Here is a 25,609-nt window from a genome sequence, read left to right as displayed (position 1 = left end):
TAGAGATCCCAAACTTCTGAAAGGACAGAAAATAGCTGCCTGCATTGATCTCTAACAGAGATGTTTTCAGAGGTTTACGCACGCAGTTCTGCTGAAACCCGGAAGACACATCCTTAATTTGTCAATGCGCCACTGATCATTTCTAATGTACCCCCTACCATTATTACACAATGGTTTTATGGGTCTTTATTCTGGGGCAACCACTTTAGACTGATGTATTGTGTGCAATTTGGGAAGTTTATTTTGCCAAGTGCATGTATGAAATTTACCATTGATCCTGGAATCAACGTTGAGTATTAGAAAACAAAACCACATAATAAAAAAATAAATGCTTACATTGAAAGGACAGTCTTGAATGGCATCCAGTCATAGGAATTCTGTTCACTGGAGACTGGCAGGAACACACTTCAGAGAATGTTGTGCAGGGTCAGGAATTCATCACTGCCCACCAGTTGCCAGACTGCCTTGTGGTTCTCATATCTTGGCAGCACTAAACACTACGGTACATCTTGCAAAGGCAGCTAAGAGGCTTTCAACACATTCTAAGGATGGAAACACTAAAATTATTATGAAAAAAACAGTAAATCATACTAGGCAAAGGGCTGTGCTGTAGTTCAGAAAGATGCTTTGGACAGGGAAACAGCAGACAGATCTCTTTCAAACTGCAGGTCAAAATGTGGGGTTTTTAAGTCTCCGGTTTACTGTCGCCCTGTTTTGACCTTCCCTGAAACTCAATCAAAATATTTCCTCTAATTAATTTTGCACTGTATAGACAAAAGGATCGGCCTATTACCAGCAGGAAGGTACCAGTTCCCCGTCTGGAGAAGGTCTGCAAGAGAGGGTTAATTCAAAACTAAAACACAAGAGTCCCACTGTGAGGAACTATGGGAGAAACAATTTAAGTTCCCAGTGCTGTTTACACAGGCTGGTAAAGAAACCATTTCAATGAGTTAGTTCAGGGCAAGCAAGCTCCTGGTGGCTCCAGCCTCTGTTTATATAGACTTTGTGGACTAATTTCAAGCCATAAGCCATGCAATATTTCGGTCATTTGAGCAAATGTATACATCTTTCTGCTGTAAACCTAGGCTGCAGTGCTCAAGTCCTGACTCTCTGGGAGGGCCTTCTGAAGATTTCACTCTGATTTTCTTTTACTTTAAGCCATTTCATCACAAAACTCAGGTCAAATAATGTGTAAGATAAGTTAGATTAAGGATAATAATTTCTTGGAGCAACTAATGATCACACTTTTTAATAAAACACTGATTAAAGCAGGCATGTACTGTGTAATAAATAATTAGTCTCTGTCCTTAGACGCTGTATTTTTTTAAGGAAAATGGCCTACTGGGATTCTAATACCCCTACTGGCAGAGCTATTGAATTGCAAATATACCTGGAGGGATTGTTTTTTTTAGGTTAAATTTTTGGTTCTTCCTGTTAAGCTTCACAATGAATTTAAACATTGCTGCCAGACCTGTACATTAAAAAGCAGGACATAAGTGTGAACAAATTCAGTTCCAAAATTCTGTCTTTTGAGTCCCTGACAAGTGCTTGAGGACTACATTTTCAGCTTGAAAAAAAGATGAAAAGGCTCTGTAAATCACTTGGTATATTTTGTTAAAGTAAAATTGTCCGTTTTCCAAACTTTCACCCATAACTTACACATATTCAAAGATTACATTACACAGTTGCCTCTGTGATTGTTTGGCTTGCTCTTTTATAATTTTATAAATTAGAAAGATGAAAGTTTTTAAGATGACCTGTGTTTGCCACATGCTGAAAAACTGCAGAATTAACTAAACCTGTTTTTTAATGGCTGTGTGGAACGGGATCACAAGTCATCTAAGTGAAATGGCATATTAACGTTATCTTTCTGGCCAAGCAAAAAGCCAAAGATTCGGTTTTCATAATCCATGGAAATTGACAATTCTGTAACATTTAATATTCATAGTATGCTTACTTAAACCCTATCAAGTTCCCAGCCTTCGAAAAAGAGAAAAAAGACAATATTGTAAAGGAAGGTTTTAGTGGGAAAAGGGGTCCCCTTCAAAGAGGCTAACCTACTCAGCCTTAATCAGACTCTTCAATTTAGGTATGTTATTTTCTTTTCCAGGGCAGCATTAAGGCACATTGGTAAGCACTGCTGCCACACAGCACTGGACCTCTGGGTTCAATTCCTTGAATGCTATCTGTGTGGAGTTTCTCCTTGTGTTCATGTGGGTTTCCTCTAGGTGCTCCGGTTTCCTCCCACAGTCCAAAGGCATGCTGGGACATTAAGTGGCTTCTGGGAAAACTGGCCCTAGTATGACTGTGTGCATGTCTGTGTCTTTGTGTCTGCCCTGCAATGGACTGGTGTTCCATCCAGAGTGTACCCTGCCATGTGCCATATTGAGATGGGCTCCCGACTCCCCTGTGACCCTGAAGTGGTTGGAAAATGCATCTTGGATCTTCTTCTTCATTCACTATGTTTGACAAGTTGCTAAACAAACCTGGGGACTTCTGCTAGCTTTGCAATTAGTAAAAATCTATTTTGCTCCATTCACAGCCAAAACCACTGGCTGCACTGAATAAGAGGTTAAAGTTTAATACTTGTCCAAAACCTGCTGTGTTTGTCTGGCTTCCTACTGTACATGGCCAGTTGTCCATACCATTATAAACTGCTTAATGGAAAACCTATTTGTAAAATACACCCAGAACACTGAGTTCACATCAGGTTCCCTTTTTGGAAACTGGCCTGGCTCTTGATTTTACACCAACCCAAAATGCATTTTGTAGGAGACGTAAAAGAGGGGCTCCTCTCAGGAGTTTGAAAGACCTACTAGTACCTAGTAGTTATTAATAAAATGGTATACCAGCCACCTGAATAATGCACATGTATTTGGAAGATAGGTACCTGTGGCTGAAGCCAAGTCACAGTGAGGCACTGGTCATAAGGGAGAGATTCTCTGGCACAGAACCCGCCAGACGCTGAAGAGGGGTTATTGTTGGAAGGTGGCATGCCTCATGTTGGCACAAGTAGCTCTGAGGAGGGGTAGCTAGCCACATGCTTCGTTAGAGGTGCAGGTTGCCAATCCGTCTGCTTAAAAAAAAAAATATCCAGGAGTACCCAAGAAGCTTCAAGTCCTGCACACACTGTCTGTATTTGTTTGGCCACCCCAATTATTTTGTATCGTATACCCACCCAATTTGGAATCGCTGCTTACTTTAAAGCCCAGCTTTCAGGAAACCATGCCTGTGTGGACTTGGGACAGAACAGGACATGGAGAAGTGGTCGTCCAGCCCGCCCACCTTCAGAGTCATCTGTTATTGGCCACACTGTGAGCACCACGGCGCACGTCTCAAACTGAGGTCACCAAAAGCCAGCAGACACCCACCAAGCAGTAGGAGTCGCAGTAGCAGCTTGCCAGAGAAATCCCTGGATGAGTTATTCCCAGTGCTACGCTGGCGGTACTCTGCGGTAGTCAGCTAGTGACATGACTGATTGAACCGATGAAAGATTGAACCTTGCAGCGCCTAGGGCCTGTTGTACTAGCTGGAGCTGATCCTGGATCGAAACCCAAATCTTAATCCAGCTGTGATGTACAAAACGGATCAGGGTTCATTTTGAACTCAGATTCTAATCCTACGTTCAAGGCATAGTAGAAGTCTACTCTCTCAGAAATACAGAACTAAAAACTGCAGAACTAAAACTGAAGAACCAAGAACTACAGAATTAAAAATAAAACAATGACAATTTAGGTATACATAACATGACATTCAAACTTCATTGGAGGAGATGTAACAGGCCGATATTATTATGTTGACTCTAAGCACAAGACTAACAATTACTTAAATATTTTAATCAGAACAAAGATAAGAATATAGCCGTATAAAGCTGTCGTTTTTAAAAAAGTCTTGAAACAAGAGTTTTCATTCTGTGGAAATAAAAGTACATTTCTGGGAAAACCTTCACTTTCACCTGAATTCTCGAAATTCACCTGCAACTCTTTTGTCAGAAAAGGTCTATTTCCTTAGACTGATTTGTGATGTAAAATATAATATTTTTTAGCGCTATGGAAAACTGCTTTGTGTTGCATACAGACACTGCCACTGAATGTCTGCAATTGACATTCACAGTAGCATTCCCTATTAACAAGGAACAAAACTACACATGAGCAAAAGAAAAAACCTTCTCACTACAATTTTATATTTGAAGACAGGGTACAGTGGACAGAATTATTTGGCTTTTCAGCACCTGGACATTTCATTGTTCACATAATACTACTACTACCACTACTACTACTACTAATGATAATAATAATAACTTAGGAGGCTGACATTTTTATCCAAACATGTATCAGAACCCAAATTACTAGATATTGTACTGGACAACATTTGAACCTACAACCTACATTTAAAAATCACAGCAAACTCAATGACTTTACTTTTACTGTTTACAGTGTGAGAAATCAGTATTGCACAGAAAGTGATTGAAAGTAATGACATTCTTAAAATTAGATGTTTATCTACAGTTATACAGATGCAATATGACCTAATAAATTAAGACAATCCACTCAAACAGCTTTGCCCGAAACCAGAATGTAAGGCTCCTACTCTCCAAGTCCCAAAAGATGAGTCTTAGGATCTGTATCTAAAAATAACTATACACTGTCAAAATGCACATCAGATAACGCTGAGTTTTTTTGAGAGAGATGTCATAAAAATCAGTTGCTGTTTCTTCTACATATCTGGGCAGGTATTTAAGTATAAATGCGCATCATTACCATCCATTTTTAATCTATAGGATGAAGTAATTCATGATGTTCCATGTATCTGATGTTCCACAGATCCTTACATACAACACACGGGCGAGCTCAGGTTGATCAAAGACATTCCTCTTAACGCACAAAGACAGTTTTCTTTTCAGGATTGTGTAGCGCTTCAAAGCATCTCCCGTTTTGACTCTTCCTTTAAATTCTCCCACCTGGTTGGCGACACTAATTTCCCAAATGAGAGAAACTGGTCACCAAACATACTTCCAATGGATCCAATAACCAGAGAATTAACACATTTGTTAAGCACTGATCTTGACTTCCTAAATTTCATTTTCAGCTCCATTTCGCTGCCAGTTTCATTCAGCTCTTATGTACAGATGTGCATTTGTATCATGGTTGGTGGTACAGGAAGGAGGACACCTTCAGACTGAGGTTCAGAAGGTGAATCATTCTGTTAATATTCTTAAACTTCATTTGGGCTGCAGGTTCAGGGCTACTGTATTATACATACTGGGTCTCAACAGCACCCGCTGAGTGACTTTAAAACCTTAGCAAGGTTTCATTTCTGCTTTTAAGTAACACCAGCTCAATGTCAATTACCACAGCTTGCATTGACTTACTGGCTTTTCACAGGTTCCTCAACACTGTGCAGCTCAAATGTCTAGCATTCAGCATTAGCAAAACCACATCTAGATTTCTTAATTCAATGGAATAGTGCTTCATTTTGCTTGATCTTTCACTTCCTCTGCATTCTCTTATCATTCTCTCTCAATTCGCCATTTTTGCATAACCCTTTTTCCATTAAAGAAAGAAATTTGGAACTTGGTCCCCACTTCTCTGTCACTTGAATTAAGATGGGTTGAAACTGAGCCTCTGCTGCCACCTGGTGGCTGATATTAGACATAACAGGACTGATTCCTTTGGCTGCGATGTTTGAAATGAAAATCTTATTAACCACACAGTCCCATAAAATCTCAATTTTACAGCACATCAAATTCATTTTCTATTTATATGTGTATTAAAACACACCGAAAATGTTAATATAATAATCTGATGTGATTGAATTAATTAACATACATAAAATACACATAAAACTAAAAAACAATATACAGTTTTGATAAACTTTATAATAATAAGTAATTTAATAATGTTTTAGGCTGTGATTCTCAAAAAAATAGTTTCTCTTAATGCCCATTATTAAGTTAAAAATTTAGTTTTAGTTATTTTTCATCATACATTTAACAATATAATCAAACAGATTTTTGATACAATTGGGAAAAATGAAATCAAATTATATGATTATATTATTTTATTATAAATGAGTTAGAATTACTTAACACCATAAAGCTATTTCAATTTAAAGAATCAAATGCAAATGAAGAAAATTTAAAAGAGATTAAACCCAAACAAATTATTTGATCTGTTTGTTTTAGATTACTTTTCTATTTTATTTCCAGTACAATGCAGTTTATTTATTTGCTTCAGCTTCAGCAAGAAAACTGAAACAATGGCTGTGAGTTTATAAAAAAAACAAGTTACCTAAGAAAAACTGAATAATATTACCAAGAGTAAAGACTTAACATTTTACCCATTGTTTAAATAAATCAGCTTGGTTTCATAACCAAATTAGACCAGTGAAACTAAAAGCACTCATCCTGACCACAGAATCAGTTTCTATTTTACACGTTATTATTATTTTCACTTTTAAGTCAAGCCCCTTATAAAAAACAAAAAAAAAAATCTACAAATTCTACAAATGAGCTACAAAAAATACTCAAGAATTACAAATGTTGAATAACTGACAGGGCACCTTTCAAAGGTATATTTTTCTTCAGGTGACAAATTTCTTTACTTTTTCCTAAACTGAGAAAAAATAATAATTTCTCTTTTCCACATGTACATTGTGTCTTGTTAGATTTAGGTTGAAAGGAAATAATGAACCCTGTACCTTGAAACTGAAAAAAAAATCTGTTTGTCTCATTTAAGCATTGAGATTCTTTTACTGAAATCAAAAAGTGTTATAACATCTGCATCTCCTCTTTAAAGGGACCTTGCAAAAGGAGAATTTAATTGTAGAGATATTATTATATGTTTTATAGCACTACATTTATCAACCATCATATATCACAAAAGTTATGTGCATTTGTTGCAAACATCTTCAAAGGAAATCAAAGAGAAATTGAATGTAAAATAAGTTGTAAATTATATCAGTCTTAATATTATATGTAGCTTCTACAGCTTAAATAGTAGAAATAATTACATTGATTTATTCTTCTGCAGCTATGACCAACACAACAATAAGTTTAATAAAATGTCCAACATGTACACTTATGAGGCTCAACACAATTGACCACAGCACATTAAAAAATTTATTTGAAAATGTAATGATTTTAATCTATATCCCTACAATAAACCAAATCACTACATTTCATTTATAAACTAAAGGATTTAAGAAATACATACAAGACTCAATTTAAAAGCCTTACATTTTTAATGTTAAATTAATAAGCATAATTATAACTAATAAGAATGAATAATTGTATAAAGAATTAATAATCACATTAAAAAGAATAGGGATTTTTACATTTTCTGCACAAAGCAAAAGGTTAATTATGTCAATTTTTCTACTTAACACTTTTTCTGCTCAATTCAGGAAAAAGGCACTTTCACCATTAAGTGATTTTTCCCAACTTCTGTCCAGGAAATGAACAAAAAATGGACATAAAACCTGTGCAGGAAATGTCAGCTAATAATGTTTGCAGTTTTCCGTCTTAACACAGGGGTCTATGAGTGACCATTAACCAGTTACCCTGAGTAGCAATTAGCAAAAAAACACTGAAAACCTTTTTTGACAATAATAATCATCTCATCTGATTAATGCATCAGATAAATCCCAGGCTCTTAACTTCCAAAAACAACCTAAATAAAATAGACATGCAAAATCAAAACACACATAAAGGACTTGACTTTTTGAAGGTTTTGTTTTACCTTTTCAAATGGCCCTTACTTCTTTTAAATGTATCGTCATAGATGGTAGATATAATACTATACCTACACTGAATGTAGGTCACAGTTGTTTTTGACTATTGTTCCATAAAACAATAACATACAGTATGTGTGCAATAATGCATACTATTTGCCAGGGTTGAGGGTCATGACATGTGTTAAACGTTAAGCTAGGATTATGATTAGGGTCATCATGAATAGCTAAGCATCTGGAAAAGGATTCCAAAGGATTATGTATGTTATTGTAACTTGGTTATGTAGCCTCTATGAAGCTGATGTGCAGGAGACATAACAGTACATTAAAATTAATCTTTTCTACTTGTTTGCGGTTTATACTATTTAAACCTGTAGCTTGTGCTACAGCAGTAGCAACACAAATTGAACATATAAAGTAAAGATATAAGTGGGGCAACGTTTTCTAAAAATATGTCAAGTTACTGTGTTTGTCACTGTTTCCCAAATGAGTAAAATTAGTAACTTGTTTCCAAAGCACACAGCTCCATAATCAGGAGAGCAGTGTGTCTGCTTCTGTACAACAATGCTTGTTGAGTTGTGTATGTGTGTATGTGTGTATGTGATTAGGTAACTTATCTAGATCTAACATATATGTCCCACGAAAAAGGGATCAACTGTAAACTCGAGTTGGACAAATGCTTTTGTTTTCTTAAAAGACTCAGAGGGGTGGCACATTTATATATAATATAAACCTACAAGTTTAATCTTGCAAACCTGAAATGATGCTGATGAACGCAGTCTTAACATGAAACCACTGCTCAACAAGCTTCAGCAAAACTGTGCTGCATCAGCCTAATTGTACGTAAATACTAAATGTTGGTTCATTTATCGAAACAAGTAATAAGATATACATCCAATATATTCTAATACTAAAAGACCAAGAACTTTTATTGGCAAAAATCATCCATGACAAATAAGGCATGAAGCCAATGGGAATTAACGCCTGAGTAACTTCCAATTCAGTCAAAATCCTCCAGATGCCAGAAACACAAAAACAGCTGGCAAAATAAGTACTTATTTACTCAAGAACTTCTGACTAAAGTAATCATTACTATTGCATACAATTCTAGTCACCTTAACAGTTTTGAAGCTAAAGATGAACACTTAATACTACAAAAAATGAATATTCCAAATGGTACGGTGATTCTTAAATATCATATTTAACCTAAAACACATCTGCATATACCGTGGTAAACCTGTACATGTCCTCTATATGCTCCGCCAGTTTAGATTTAAAAGCACCAGTTCACATCACCTTACTGCCCCTAGAGGTGCTTGCACTAATAGCAGGGAGGGGTTTCAGGTCTGTGTGCAGGTAATGCCCATAGACTCTCTACAGTCTTCCAGGATGATCTTCTACAGTGTTCCAGGATGATCTTTTTTCAGGCTTGGGCAGGTATAACATCCCAAACCCTGACCACGTATAAACAACCTGGACACTTCTCCATCCTTTCTCAAACTCACCTGAAGACAGCTTTTCTCAAATAAAAATCAAATATACGATACTACGATTTTAGATAAGTCTAATTGAAATATAAATGGTTGCTCTATGTAGACAGACATATCTGGTCTCAACAAGGACAAAATTCGGTCTCAGGAGCAGAGGATAGTACTGACATTGAGAATTATTCAGTATTTAATTGAAAGAGTACATCTTCCACTAGATGTCGCAATTTCCTTTTTTAAGCACTGTTGAGAAAGCCTTCTGGCAGAACATTTTATCATCAAAATCTGAAAATCGGATATATAATTTACTTTTTATATAGAATGTCATAAATATTAAATTCATTTTACAAAAATGAGTGCAAGTGTGAGCTGGGGTATCACATATATCCCATTTCTGCTGTTCTTCATAGATGATCAGCTTAAGTCGTAGACAAAAGGTAAGATCTATATCCACCCAATAACAATAATTGCTTACACTTACATAGAACTTTTCTGGCACTCCACTCAAAGGGCTTTACAGGTAGTGGAGACTCCCCTTCACCACCATAAGCATGTAGTCCCCACCTGGATGATGCAACCGCAGCCATAGTGTGCCAGTACTCTCACCACACATTAGCTATCACTGGGGAGAACAGAGTGATTGGTAAAGGCCAGGGGGAAAATCTGGCCAGTAACACCCCTACTCTTTTCAAAAAACACCCTGTGATTTTTAATGACCACAGAGAGTCAGGGCCTCAGTTTTACATCTCATCCGATGGACAGCACCTTTTTAGAATATAGTTTCCCCATCACTATACTGGGGCAACAGGACCCACACAGACTGCAGGGTGAGCGCCCTCTACCGGCCCTACTAACACCTCTTCCAGCAGCAACCTTAGTTTTTCGCAGGAGGTCTCCCATCCAGTAATGACCAGGCTCACACCTGCTGAGCTCCAGTGGGTTGCCAGTTGTGAGTTACAGGGTGATAAGGCTGCCGGCTTGAAACAGTGCAGTAGTACAGTATCTGGTCTACATATTCATACACGTGGTATGGATAAACTAGAGGACACCCAAAATCATTGAAACTCTCAAATGATAAATTAAAACAATCCATCAACAGCATTCTTAAGTTTTAATTTTAGAATTAGCTGTAAGCGGTATAAAGAGATTTAACTCAGACGGTTTAATGGTGGGATACGTTGAGACTAGGGAATTGTGTCACCTCAATCACCATCAATGGAGTTACAGCTGACAGTTTATATCTGAGAACCTCTCTCTTCACATAAAAAAAAATTGTCCAGAGGGATTTCCACCTATCTGTTACAAGGTCAAAGGCTTGATCAAAGGAAGCAGCATTTTGTTACACGTTACACATGTTCGTATGGCTTGTGAATAATGGAAGGATGAAGAGAGTCAGTCAATGCAGTTCAGGGAAAGTGTGTAAAATATTCATAAATGGTCACCAAAAAACGCCAGAAGGAATCTATGGCATTCTGTGCCAGGACTGGGCTGTACTCTTGCAGATCAGTAATGTACGTCGACCACACCATGAGGCTAAAGGTGCACTGCAAAGTAGTAACCCTCCTCATATTTGCTAGTGTTTTGGTGGCACTGTGGCATCCTGGGTTCAATACCTGGGGTGCTATCTGTGTGGAGTTTGTATGTTCCAGTGTTCAAGTGGATTTCCTCCCACAATCCCAAGACATACTGGTAGGTTAATTGGCTTCTGTGAAAATTGGCCCTGGTGTGATCTGATAACTCCTACATTGGAATCTCCAGCGTCTTCCTTTCTATCAGTACATTACGTGATGATCTTAAACAACACAGCGCGTGTGATGTGTGTGTCTGTTTGCGCTAAGATGGACTGTGCCCCTTCCAGGGTGCACCCGCTGCTTGCTGGATAAAGCCGTTAGAAAATGGAAGGATGGATATTTGTGTGCGCTATGGTTGGCTACCAAATAAAAAGGATTTAGTTACAAAAGTGGCTGTTTATTATTTAGGTTTGAGTGGGGGAGCTGCATCAGTGTATATTGGCAGCAAAAGAACAAGTGTAGTTTAATTCCACGCTGAAACGTAACACAATACATTTAAGCTTCTGAGCCTTCTCACACCTGAAGAACACTCAACAGACTAAATGCTGTTTCTTCTACTTTTCAGCGTGGAATAAACCTTTACTCATTTATCACTTATTTGAGACGGTTTGTACCGTTGAGACAGTTGGTACTTCTTTGAGATGGTTTGATGCACAAGGGCTTACCAAACACCAGCATCACCGGTGCTGAAGTGTCTTTCTTCTCTAATTAAGCAAAACAAGAAACAATGAACACAAAACTCTGGCATGCGCTAAAGTTGGGGTTTGCACTGTGCTTTAAGTGTGACCTACTTTACCATGGTCTGGAACCAAGCAACAAACCAATGACACGTCTGCAACAAAGGAACTAGTGCAGTTATATCATATGACATTGCACTATATATAGATTTCAATTCAGGGCAAAACAAAACAAGTTTTGTTGACAGCTGTTCTTTTTTTTTCTGTCACATTAAAACCCTATTAAACTGGGTACAAGTGGATGCTGCACATTGGTGGTGGTGGAGGGGAGTCCCCATTACTTGTAAAGCGCTTTAAGTGGAAAAGTGCTATATAAGTGAAAGCAATTATTATTATTATTATTAAAAGATACTTCTCTGTGCTACCTTACCAGTTTTAAAAGACATAAGAACAAGTAAAACAATTAGGTTCAGTTCAGTGCTGGTGTTACAGATGCTCACTGTATGCAAACATTTCATTTCAATTTCAAACATTTCTTCACTTTACTAACAGGCTTTGAGGAAAGAGCCCGTTGAACAGAGCACATGATGAGCTGCAGGAAGCACTGATGTCATATCATTTCTGGTAACCTTCAGGTGGCCGCGGTGTACTGTTAATCAGCTGCTTCTGAGATAGCTTCACATGTCATATCCTGCTCATTGACAGACTGGTTAACCCAGGGAAATTTTCTCCAAAATCACACTAAAAAAAAAAAGAGGCACTGACATTGCTGAAAGGAGAAGCACGATTTCCACGTTTTACATTTAAACATCATTAAGTCCATTAAAAAAAAGAGCCAAAGTCTGTGTGATTATTTCAGACGAGAAAGGCACTTTTTCAAATTGCACTTCAACCCACTGTTCTTTTCAAAATAAATTCAACAGATATCTATATCCTTAGATTTTGAAGTTTACTGATCTTCCTAATGCTTGGGGAAAACAAAACGTGGAATGACAGAATATTTCAGGTTTTGTGAACTTTCAAATAGAATACTGATAAGGGAACCCAAAATCAATAGGAAATTATGGTTTAAGAATGATCTTCTTAAAACTAAGACCTTAGGCTGTCTTACAATTAATTCAATTACGGATGACATTTTTAAATGGCACACTGCACTTTATACACATTTCATTCAACAACACATGCACTGTTTACGTTAGATTACAGCACATTTCAAATGCCATATGCATCAAACACAAAATAAACTTCAATTTTTACTTCGGAAAACTCAATAACAATACCAATCATTATATCAATTTAATCTGAGTCTTCAAGTTGTGCTTACATACATACACATTAATATGTGTTTGTCTGCGTGTCTCTGTGTCCACATTATCACTATTAAAAAAGTGTAGCATTCTTGCAAGAACTAACTGATGTTAGTCAACTGCAAACAAGATTTAACTATTTCTTGTCAACAGGAATAAACTTCCCCTGTCAGTACTTAGGAACTTCCTCTCTGCCTGTATTGAACTGAATTGCAGTTTCTCGTAAATGTGTGATTTGCTCAGTCACTTCTGTAAACTGAAAGCCATTGGTAGTTCTCAGTAAGGGATGTTTTTGATGTTTATTTTAAATGGTCTTAATTGATTATTGAATGATAACAATATCACTCTCTACATGATTGAAAACTTACTAGGGGGGTTGAAACAGAAAAGCATTGGATAGATTTACCAAGTGGCAAGAGATTCAAAACTGGGTCCAGCTTTTAAGCCACAGACTCTGATTTCCAAGAAAGATTCTGCCCTTGGAAACTTCACCATACTTTCAGGTCAAACAAACATCACAAAACAGGGGAAGGCGGGGGTGTGGTTGCGTTTTTGTTCACTTTGTTCTCTTCTTTTTGGGTAACAAAATTGAAACAAAAAAGGAGAAAAGGTCGTTCAGCCCACAAATGTTTGAAATGCCGTGCCATGAAACATAAATGTTTATATTTTTGTAAAAGGGACATATCTTTCAGTGTTACTTTATATACACAAAGATATAGACTTTAGACACTCATACATCCAGTTTCACTTTGTTTTTGACTTTGTAGCTTTCAGTCAATCTGATGCAGACAGCTCAGAGTTCAAACACTCCACAGAAGTGAAGTTGACTCTGGTTTCACACCTCAGTGGAAACTCAATAGAAAAGCCCTGCTCACTGAACCAACTAGTAACCGTCACTCAACCCTCCAGCTGTCACATAAAAAACCTGCACTTGCTATTTAATATTTGTTATATATTTGTGTGCCCTTCTGACAGCTGATAATGTGGCTTCGGATGCCACTTCATGTGTGAAGTGCACGGAATTAAAATACTAATATTCATAGACAAGGAAACACAGCAGGAGTTACAAAATGGAAGGAAACTATTTCTGGGATTAACACTTTGTTTTTCTTGCCACACAACAGTAGTTTGTGCCATGTGCCCCTGGGATTTGGCCAAAAAAGTAAATAAATCCACCGAAGTTAGTCAAATTTCGGGGAAGCTGGAGCTCAGTAAAAGTAGCCATTAATAATAATTGCTTACACTTATATAGCACTTTTCTGAACACTCCACTCAAAGCACTTTACAGGTAATGCCCTTCTACTACCACCAATGTTCAGAATTTACCTGGATGATGCAACAGCAGCCATAGTGCGTCACTATACTGGGGCATTAGGACCAACATGGACCTCAGGGTGAGTGCCCCCTGCTGGCCCAATAACACCTCTTCCAGCAGCAACCTTAATTTTTCCCAGGAGGTCTCCTATCCAGGCACTGACCAGGCTCACACCTGCTGAGCTTCAGTGGGTTGCCAGTTGTGAGTTGCAGAGTGATATGGCTGCTGGCCATAAGTGTTAAAATTAAGTAAGTAAGTTAATTAAGTAAAATTAAGTGTAAGTTTAAATGTCCTCAGTGTAAAAACACCTTTTTTTCCACATTAACCCAGACTTTACAGTGCCTCTTCAGCTCAGTGCAGCAATGAGCCTTGCAGACCTTGAGCTTTGGTTTACAACTGCACAGGACCATCTCATGTGGTGAGGTAGGTGCTATATTGTCTAAGGCGATCAATTGATTCCTGCACTTTCTTCTGGGGTTGCAGAAGTGATGGTTTAGGAAAGGAGGGCTTTTATATCATTATGCAGAAGAGGATTTCTCCTTCTTCTTCACTCCTAGGTGAGAGCATCACTCCTTTAGGATTGCTGGAGGTGTGCCATAATTTCCTTGACACACATTGTGCACAAGCCAATGCAAGTGAAAGTCTAGACAGATACAGGTCTACACCACTTACTATGAAACCTTATGGACTATCACATATCATAATCGTGGGCACAATTATGGACTATCAATCAATCAAGGGCTTATGATAAACACTGGTCAATTTGCAGCACTAAATCCTGCTAAAATGCTATCCGAGTAAACATAATACATTTTTAGGCTGAATCTAATAAAAGATGGAGTTGAATAGGCTAAAGACTAGAATGTGGATTGACCAAAGTAACACACAAAGTGCAGGATTTTCTTGATCACACAGGCTCAGAGCAGTTGTCAGCCTCAAAAGATTCAAAGCAAATCACAGAACTTAAAATTAGCAGAGAATGTCCATCTCAGATGTATCTCTGACTCGTACACCAGTTGCACAATTATTTGATTTTAACCTCTGTACATGGGCAAAGGGGAGGCATGATTCAGGTTTAACAGGGGGTTGAAAGCTTCAAATAACCGTCTGCATCAAGAAACGGTTCACCTGGCTCCGTATGCGTATTGTGTGGACAGCCAGCTGGCACTCTGGTAATACTCAATATAAGAAACCACAAACAAAGCCGTGAGAAGCAGGCGCGATGTCAATGTCTGCAGACAGCAGTTCCAGCCCAAGCTGTACAGCACTTTGCATGACTCATGTAGAGCCTTTTAACACAACAGCAAAGGTGTTAAATTCATTGTTGTTATTGACTTGGTTTCAGAGTATATTCAGGCAGTAGGTCCCAAATTTCTTCCCATTACAGCAAAACAATTCAAATTAACTACAGATTAAATTGTGAACAAAGTAATTCAGAAACCCATTTTAGTTGTATTCAGTAAATGAGCAACTGTTTTCCTATTATAATCTCAGTCACAGTTGCAGACCTTATTTTCACCCCTTAACCACCTTTTACTTTTCCGTCATGCTGAAGATAATCATAAATATAAATAACTGACTGTAAATGAACCTTGATCACTACAAGTATTTGCTGACAGGTTGCATGGAACATTAACCATGGGAGTTTTATGTTCATGCCATGGTTTTACAGAAGTTTCACTATGGCTTTTCTGTTTACCTATGAATTCACTATCTTTAGCTACACTGGTCCATAGGATATCTAAAAAGAAGAGAACCCATAGGAAATCACTGTGGTCTAAATCACAGCAAAACTGTGGCAAGAATGTTGATATTCTACAATAAATATACCAAGGTTTACAGTCATAAAGATAATGTAATCTTTGATCATAAAATGGTTTCTCAAAATCCTGCATCCTAGCACTATATGAGAAACAACATTTGAAGCCATTTTTGGGTGTTTTTTTTCCCATGTTATCTTTACAACGGTTGCAGTTTCACATTCTATTTGTCATTTAACCCAGAAATTGGTTAACGTTTAACGGTTCTGTTGTTAATCTGGACAAATGTCACATGGCTACTGAAATTACAAAACTCTATTCCCAAGCAGAGTCCCACAGTGGGGTGTTAGGAACTATTTTATGGACAACGTCTATGATTTTACATTTGGTGTGGTGGCATGGCATGGTAGTATAGTGGTTAACATTGCTGCTTCGCAGTTCTGGAGCTCTGGGTCCAATTCTGGACCTGGGGTGCTATCTGCATGGAGTTTGTATGTTCTTGTGGGCACATGGGTTTTTCCTGAGTGCTCTGGTTTCCCCTCAGACATACTGGTAGTTAACTGACTTCTGGGAAAATTGGCCCTGGTGTGAGTGTGTACATGTCTGTGTCTCTATGTGTCTTTCGATCGACTCTTGTCCCGTTTAGAGCGTGTTCTGCCTTGCACGCCATCCATAGCTGGAACAATTGTCCCTTTTGTGCGTGGCTGTGTTTCTGTCTGTCTGTCCTGTGATGGACTGACACTCAATCCAGGGTGCACCCTACCTTGAACCCGTAGCTTGCTGAGATAGGCTCTGGCTCCCCCCTGTGACCATGAATAGGAAGAAATGGTTAGAAAATGTATGGATGGGCTTTCATTGTAATCCATTTCATACCTTAGCATAATACTCTGCACCTTTAACATCTGCACATAATCAAGAGACAATTATCAAGCAGACATTTACCCTTTCACAACTTCCAGACCACATTTACATCACAAGTGTGCTAACATTTTACCTATTCTGTCATTACAGCCAGGTGCCATTTTCAGAGCCATTTTTTATTCAGGAAGCAGCTTCTCAACTGCCTCTCTAAAGAGGGATCTGTAGTCGAAATATGTTCACTAAATTTATCCGTGCAAAAGAAACAGTCTGTGCTAAAGCCTGTGCCCACATCCTGTGCAGGGGTGTAAAAAACATGTAAACACATCTGCCCTCATCTCTCATCTCCATGTCGCACCAGTCATGTCAGCTGGCTGAAGTGAAACCTTGTTTGTATTTTTTTTTTAAACATAATGTGGTCGAAACTGAAATCTTGACGATGAAAATCAGAAAAGTTTAGCCAAGCACCTTATCACAAACACAGATGTCACTTTAAATAAGTGGTGGCTCACTGCTCACATGTACACAAAGAAACATATGTCCTAATAATTGTTGCTTTAAGCAGAGAGGTTAGGTCCATAGGTGTCATTTCTTTTTCCTCTCGTACTCTGACTGGTTGCCAAATATTCTAAACTGAGAAATTTGAAGGAAATTGGAAACCTGGGACTTTTTGCAAGAGCAAGTTTTTCTTCAGTAGACTGAAACCTTCAAACTTCAAAATTCTCTGAAGCAGGAGTCTCCCAGTCCATTTCTGGATAACCTAGTGTCTTCCAGTCTACTCTTTCTTCCACCAGAACTCTGATACGTGTTTGAATTGCCAGGTGTTTAAACTGAATTTGAAACAGTTGTGTAACTTTAATATTTCCAACTAGGCTCAGAGGTGCTTCATAGGACACTGGATCTTTAATGAAGTGAATGTTTAGAGTAACCAGCTTTCAGAAATATCCTATATATGTATAATTAAGTTAAATGTTAAATTTCCTGCTCACATCAGGCAATTAAAATAGAATACTAGGCCCTTCAGGAATTCAATCTGAGACGCCTGAATTAAGGGCTATAAGCAAACTGACACTACAAAAACTTGTGCACCAAACACATCCTTTCTAGATACTGCCCACAACAAAATGACATTAACTTAGTTATTTTGGTAGCATTGCACTTTAAAAGGAACTGTGCTGCATCAGTGCATCAGCAAAATTAGCTACTGAAAAAGGAAGTGTAGATTAATGATGAATATTCCACTTCTTTGATGAAGTGCTATGCATTTATATTTATTTTTCAGTGCCATCTCATCCCAATCAAATCAGCAACATTTTCAGGCATTTCAGGAGGAGACCAAGGAGTCATTAAAATTGAGAACACCTTCTATTTGTAAGGCATTTTAAAAACATCATCAATTGATTGTGGGTGTAGATAATACATAAGATATTAGTTAAAATACTACTAAGAAACATGCCTACAATGATTTATAAATCTCTAAATATGATAATACTACAAATGCAGACTACTTCAATGGAACCATTCATCCTGTACAATACCAGAGAGTTCAGTGGACAAGAACTACAGTTCACACATTGGAAAGTTGTTATAGTACATTGATTTGTTTTGTTTTGTAGACAGAATGAAACACTGGAAAATAACTATTACATGCAGTGTCAATGTCAGGTCTGCAAGTATAATTTCATTTCGCAAAATCAAATCTGAGAATCAACCCTTAAGCGAGTTAGAAAAATCTAATATGACACAAATTTCTGAGTGTGATTCTGAGAAGGCTGATATTGGAGCTGTGACAAAGAGACTTGAGGAAAAATGAATGCACTCATCTAGTGACTAATTTATGAAAGGCTCTCTCACTAGTAGTGCAATGAGAGTTAGTGATTCATTTTTGCATCTATAGTACTTGCAGGTTAGGGTCATACTCTAGCTCTATTTGTTTATGGCTGGATGGTAACAGAAATGGGTAGGACTACACTACTTTGTACCACAAATCTTCGCTCTGAAAGTGTACTGACTGCTGTAAAAGTTTACTGAGTCTAGGTTGTGTTAGCTAAAACGATTTTCATGATGACTTTGTGAAGCATGCCTCAGAGCACTGTGCAAAAATGAACAGGTTGATTTTATTATCAGGGCTCATGTGGTCTTTTTTAATTGAGGACTAGTTCTCCAATTGTAACCAGATTCCCTGAATTGTATGGACATCATGGCCAAATGTTTTGTCACGTTCCCCAGGGTATAATCTACATGCAATTCAGTGCAGGTCTTGAAAGTACAAAAGTTAACGTTTCTTTAAAAACAGTACGCACATTAGCACAAAGCAGTATCAATCAGAGGACAGTAGCTGCTTGGAAATATTTGGAAACCAGGTAATAACACAGACTAACAAAAATGGATCAAATAAGCTGGCCTGTAATTATCAATAGTAATCAGTTTCCAGAAATCAACAGAAGAATTCTTTGCTTTGTTAAAATTTCTATATTCATTGTGTGAAATGTTCTTCCTAGGAGCCACAGACTTGGTCCTACAATGGTATCACTGCCTATACATCTAAATGCCTTGATGCAGAGTGGCATTTTCTGATGGGTTGCCTGGTAGACACTGCAGCACATTGACATAATCTGAACAGTATATAAAACTAATTTAACCACCTTTGAGAGCCCAGCCCTGTTGGGACCAGATTTCCCAGAAACCTCAAAGAGCATGAGCAGCCGCTCATGGTCACCTGACCAGAAGTAGGAATACAATTGGTCAGGTGACCATTTAAAAGCAGTAAACGGAGGCAGAGGGCAGAGGGCAGAGCCTAGAGCCTTTCTGTGTGCTGCCCACAGGAGGGGGTAGGACTGATTGTGGATCGAAGGAACTGGTGACTTTTCTGGGGGGTTGATAAGGTTGGGAAGTGCTTCTTTTTTGGTGAAGAGTTTTGATGGAGAAAACTGGGAATTGTTTGTTTGAGGCCAGAAAGCAGGTTTAGCTGCTTGGCTGTATTAGATAGGGACTTCAAAAAGAAGTTAATCAGAAGCTCAGAGAGGAGCTTAGGCTTTTGTTTTGCTTTTTTGCTGGGGTGTATTGATTTTTCCTGCAACCTTACAGAATGTCTGCATGTTTTGTGTCTCCGTTGGCCTGGACCCACCTATTTTAAAGATCCTGTTATGTCCAAAGGGTTGACACACATCTAAATACTTCATTTTACACAAAACCTATTAACTTAGTTCACATGATTTGCATGATATACTTCTGCTTTTTAACATTCCCAATACTCTATATACTTTACGATAAACACAATATGTTAATTTGATATTCTAACCTGCAGCTGAACACACGGCAACACATCATAGAACACATAGCATTAATGCATGCTATTAATAGTAATATTACTTAACTTTTGATCAAAGGAACAAAGCAGGTCTTTGAAATCAGGCCAGTTATCTGTGAGATAAGAATATCTTTATAATATTTCTAAGACAGACAATATATGAGGCAGAGTGATAGTGTGGTAGTATTCAGCCTATTAGCCTCCTGTGTATTAGGTTCAATTTCAGCCTGGGGGTAGGTCCTTCTGTATGGAGTTTGCATGTTTTCCCTCACTTATATGGGTTTTATCTGAGTGTTCTGCTTTGTCCCTGTGTTTGTGTGTGATCCCTGCAATAGCCTACCATCCTCTTCAATGTGTGACCCTGCCTTTAAATTCTTTCCTTCCAGGATTGCTCTAGGTTGCTGTGACCCTAACCAGGAACAAACAGTTCATGTGTTTATCCATGGATGGATAATATAGCATACATCTCCTCACATTAGCTTGTATAAGGAAAAGAAAATACTTGCACTGTTCTTACAATTGTTACTTTTCATTAGTATTTCAAAGTGTGTCATTAGTCATTAGCCTGCCTTAAGAACTGTGCAAAACAATATCTTTCTATACATCCAGATTTAGTGGCTTGAGTGCACAGTGACTGACATTTTTTTTCCCTGAAGCATGACTGCTCAAAAAACGTTTTCTTGATCATAAAGTAAATGAATCCTTAGAATGGAAAATCCCCAATTACAAACAGAAATGCCCTGGTGACACAGAATGGTACAATGTCATTCAAAGTATGACAGCGATGTTGTATATTTGTTTTCTCCGTTGTATCAGAAACCAGCTATTGATCTAGCCTGAAGGCACTTTAAGACTGTCACTTTGAAACTCTGGTTTCTGCCAGAGTCTGTCAGAGCTTGTCAGCAGCAGGCTAAGCACTATACTGTATCTTCTCTGTGATAGTCAATGGACACTGCTCGGCTTCCATGCAATGTAATAATTCTGGCAAAAGTGAATAAGGGTTTACAACAAAGCGGTCTACAATCCAGAGACAACCCAAAAGTACCAGAGAAGTCTGTCGTGATGGAAATGAAGCAACATTTCAGCTTGGGCGTAATGTGCAAGTTGCCCGTCGGTTATCTGTGGCAAGAAAAACACTCTGAGTATTGAGAATCACTGGACGTGCTTCAGTCACTTGTAAACAGAAGATCAAAAACATGGATGGATGGCAAGGTACTGAATAGTTGCAACTTAAGGAACAAAGTATTCAATAAGCTCTGTAAGGTACGTCATTCCACCTTCTACTTGATCTGACTTACAAAGAGCTTCCACTTTTTTTGCTTGTCATCTTATCAAATGCATCTGGATGATTCAAACAAGGAAAACAGTTTCTGTGAGTATTGACGGGCCCCTCAGTCTTTACTCATTTGCTCATTTAAGTGAGATAGTATGTTATAAGCCGATAACACAATGGTTGCAAGTTTCACTTGTTCTATAAGTACCGTGCCTCCATTTTCTAACCACTTTTTCCAATTCAGGGGAAGACGGAGCCTATCCTTGCCTGCAATGGGCACAAGGCAGAGTACTTTTGGACAGGATGCCAGTCCACCGCAGGGCAAACACAGGCACACACTCACACCAGAGCTTACATTCCCAGAAGCCAATTAACCTACCAGTTGATATCCGGACTATGGGAGGAAACTGAACAACCTGGAAGGAACCCACGCGAACACAGGGTGAACACACAAACTCCACACAGTTAGCACCCTAGGTCTGAAATTGAACCCAAGGCCCCAGCGCTGTGAGGCAGCAATACAAACCACTGTGCCACTGTACCACCCATCTTCTCTAAGTATGCTACTATAGATATAGTGCATAAGACATTTTAAATTACTATATTTATATTTACTAATCTGGTATGGATGGAAATGGTACAGACATGGTATTTTCTACACTTGTATAGATGGTTCAAATGGCCTTCACCCTGGGGCTGGTTCACACACGCACACCATGCTTGGTTAATGTCAAACAATGTTAGCATCACTTTATTAGCCATATACAATTTCTTGCATTAGGAATTTGTCTTTTCGCATACCCCAGCTTGCTCTCCATGAGACACACAGACACACGGACAGGGAGAGAGCCTGGGGTCAGAGCACAGGGTCAGTCATTGTACGGCACCCCTGGAGCAGTTGGGATTAAGGGCCTTGCTCAGGGGCCCAATGGAGTAGGATTCCTCTGCCGGCTGCGGGATTTGAACTGGCAACCTTCCAGCCACAGGCGCAGATCCTTAGCCACAGAGCTCCGCCCCCAAATAAATAAATACATCTCTAAAAGGACTTCAGGTACTGTAGATATTTTAATTGTTTTACAAATATCTCTACATAATTTTCAGGTAAGTTGGCTTGTCATAGAAGACAGAATTCACTTGGAACCAAAAGTAAATCCATATATTTTGAACTTGTCCCCATTTTTTCCAGGACTGAATCCATTGTAATTTGCACTTGGTTTATCATAAAATGTATACTCTCATCATACAAAACATATATATTGAGAGGCATTAAAAACAAAAATGATTAATTCTCAATACCTGTTTGTTGCAAATGTAACTGTATATGGAACACTGACTGCAAAATTTGTGTGATGTCTCTACTTATAGATTATTTAGGATAATCAAAGTATGTTATATCACCATCATATAGGTATGAAAGATATTTCTATAGAGATTTCCAACAAGAATTATCACCACCAAACATCAAGCTATCACTGCCAATTGAAGTAATGTAAAATCATTATTTGTTATTACCTTGTGTATCCAAGAGTAGTATCCTCATGTCTGGTTCTATGTTCATTTCAGAGTTTGGAGAATCAATAATATATTTAGAGTCCCAACAGCATCTGAGATAAAAAAACTTTTGACTTAATCATATTTAACAATATGTGCACCAGTTCCTTTTAACATTAATTCCATTTGCTGTTCTCCTGGACTGTCCACATACTGTGTATTTATAGGCTTCCTTTAGGACTCACATAGTGCTACAGCAGCCATATCACTCTGCAACTCATAACTGGCACCCCACAGAAGCTAAGCAGGTGTGACCCTGGCCAGTACCTGAATGGGAGAACTCCTGGGAAAAACTAAGGTTGCTGCTGGAAGAGGTGTTAGTGGGGCCAGCAGGGGGCGCTCACTCTGCAGTCTGTGTGGGTCCTAATGCCTCAGTATGGTGACGGGGACACTATACTGTAAAAAGGTGCCGTCCTTTGGATGAGACATAAAATCTAGGTTCTGACTCTCTGTGGTCATTAAAAATTCCAGGGCATTTCTCGAAAAGAGTAGGGGTGTAACCCAGTGTCCTGACCAAATTTTCCATTGGCCCTTACCAATCATGGCCTCCTAATAATCCCCCTCTATGAATTGGCTTCATCACTCTCCTCTCCTACCCACTGATAGCTGGTGTGTGGTGAGTATGCACTATGGCTGCCATCGCATTATCCAGGTGGGGCTGCACATTGGTGGGGGTGGAGGAGAATGTTCAGAAAAGCGCTATATAAGTGTAAGCAATTATTATTATTATTAAGAATAGAGCAAGAGTACCGTTTTTCTCTGAGTGTTCCATTTTTAGTATGGATAGAACATATCAAAAGATCTACAGGTCACTAGATCTACCATTAGTACTTTTCCAGCAGATCTCTGGTGTAAGAATGTGATTTTCCACACTTGCAAAGGTTTATTGTTTCTGAGAAACCACAGGGGGTCTTGAACCCTTGAATGATAGACACTGGGCTATACTATTAAGCAGTCAGTCTCCCTACTTTGGTAATCCAACAGGGTGTCTTGTTTTTTTTTTTAAACCATCCACATCTGACAAAAAATGAAAAATAAGTAACACTGGCCTAAGTAAAGTGGAACTGGAATGATTCAATCCCTCTCTGAATGTAAACCACAGAAACTTTCAAATGCCTAGAACACCTATCACACTTGCATAGACAAGAGATTTGAAACCTTTGCTTTAGGGAGTGAATAGGTCCAGTGTTATACATTTTTTTTTAAAGAAAGAAAATAAAGGCTGTGTGGTTAGAAAAACATTATTACAAGATGAAAAACACAACTTTTCCCCAAAACTGCATATACTGTAGAATACAGACTAACAGCAGTTATTTGATTAGAGGACTCAAAATACAATTTGTTTGGTTCAGGGAGGAAAGAGTATCCCAGAATAAAACAGGAGCTTCCATAGCAGAATAAATCAATTCACAAAGTTACATTGTGAGTTCATTTTTGCTTTGAATGGAAAACCCAGTCAACTAAAAGTAAAATATGTGCTGTTATAACTACACCATTTCCATATTCTATTAATACCTAAAGCTACATACTAAAATGCTTGTAAGCTGAATTTTTATTTTCTTTATCACAGCCATTTATGTACAGCACCATATATACTGAAAATGAAAAAAGACACGATCAGTTCATGACCTCTTAATGTCACGCATTCGATAACTAAATATAAAGCATCTGTATAAATAAATATGAGTTTAGTGAGGAAACCACAATGTATTTATACAAACCAGAAAACATCGACAATCGTACAGATTTTTTTTTCTATAACCTAATTATGCCCGCTCAAAAAATCTGGCTGCATAGTAGTATTCAACAATTTTACAAAATAAAATCTGACGAAAGTTATAAAACATCTCGAGTTTCACAATTATTTAATGTTTCCATATTTTTTTTAATATTTCAGATTCGGGATTCTAATTATATTTAGCTACAGTGACTAGGATGCACGTTTTAATTGAAGGTTTTATAATACGGATGATGGAGATGAAGATATGAAACACCAATAAACTGTCGGTGCATAAATCAACATTAAGCTGTAAACCTGTTTTCATAGCTATATGTTACAACGCCGGAAAGACAACTACATTAAGGATTTGGCTTTGTCGATTTGCGCATTTTTAGGAAGCAACACCGTCTGAATGTGAAGTTTCCTACTTTTAAACAAGGTTCTATAAAAAGACAAATGACAGGTAGACAAGCGAGGACAGTCACTTCGGCGCACAGCGATTTAAATGCCCAAGCGCCAAAACAAATTGCGCAACACTACTTGCTGGCTATGGTTAAGGTTGTAACTTAGTAACGAAAGGTCCGATATTACTGTGGAAGAAAAAAAAACAAAGCATTCAAATAAGACTACATGCATTCTGCAGTCAAGAACCTTTGGGGGAAACTCGTTTTTTTTCCCCTGAAGCCAGACTTTCTGGTCTAAACGTTTACTTCTTTTTCATCACGGAACGTCCCGGATGTCTGCCAACATCACAATACGTGCTCTTGAGCGGAGAATAACATGAGACACCAGGCATCTACTGTTACGCGTGTTGCCTTTGTAGATCGCACGCAAGACCTTAACATACAGAAACGTGAGAGAATCCAACACATGGACTTACCTTAACGCTCCTTCGACTTCCGGACGATCCCTGTGATACTCTATTCGCTTTGTTTTAGCTGTTAAAAGACAGCGTGCAACTCCGTTGTTTACAAAGTTTCTGCCAGAACTCCGATTGGTCACTGTAATGTAAAGACGACGCCCCAACTTACTATCCTTTTTTTCCATGA

General features: G+C 38.2%; 1 protein-coding gene across 20 annotated transcripts in view; it reads right to left on the bottom strand.

Annotated features, from left to right (window-relative positions):
* LOC148654491 (uncharacterized) overlaps positions 1-25,609 on the bottom strand; it is a 263,900-nt gene extending 238,291 nt beyond the window's left edge. For 8 of the 20 annotated variants that reach the window (XR_015941482.1, XR_015941476.1, XR_015941475.1 and 5 more), the window contains exon 1: positions 25,441-25,608. The gene's annotated coding sequence lies outside the window, so the exon portion shown is untranslated. Of the gene's footprint in view, positions 1-336; positions 543-22,801; positions 22,894-25,440 lie in introns of all 20 variants that reach the window. The other 12 variants (XR_015941464.1, XR_015941463.1, XM_088646744.1 and 9 more) reach the window with 6 other exon arrangements.

The sequence above is a fragment of the Lepisosteus platostomus genome, chromosome 9, assembly GCF_059453375.1.
Source record: "Lepisosteus platostomus isolate fLepPlt1 chromosome 9, fLepPlt1.hap1, whole genome shotgun sequence".
Classification (NCBI taxonomy): Eukaryota; Metazoa; Chordata; class Actinopteri; order Semionotiformes; family Lepisosteidae; genus Lepisosteus; species Lepisosteus platostomus.
The sequence above is the reverse complement of the archived record's forward strand: the minus strand, read 5'-3'. Positions and strand labels throughout refer to the sequence as shown.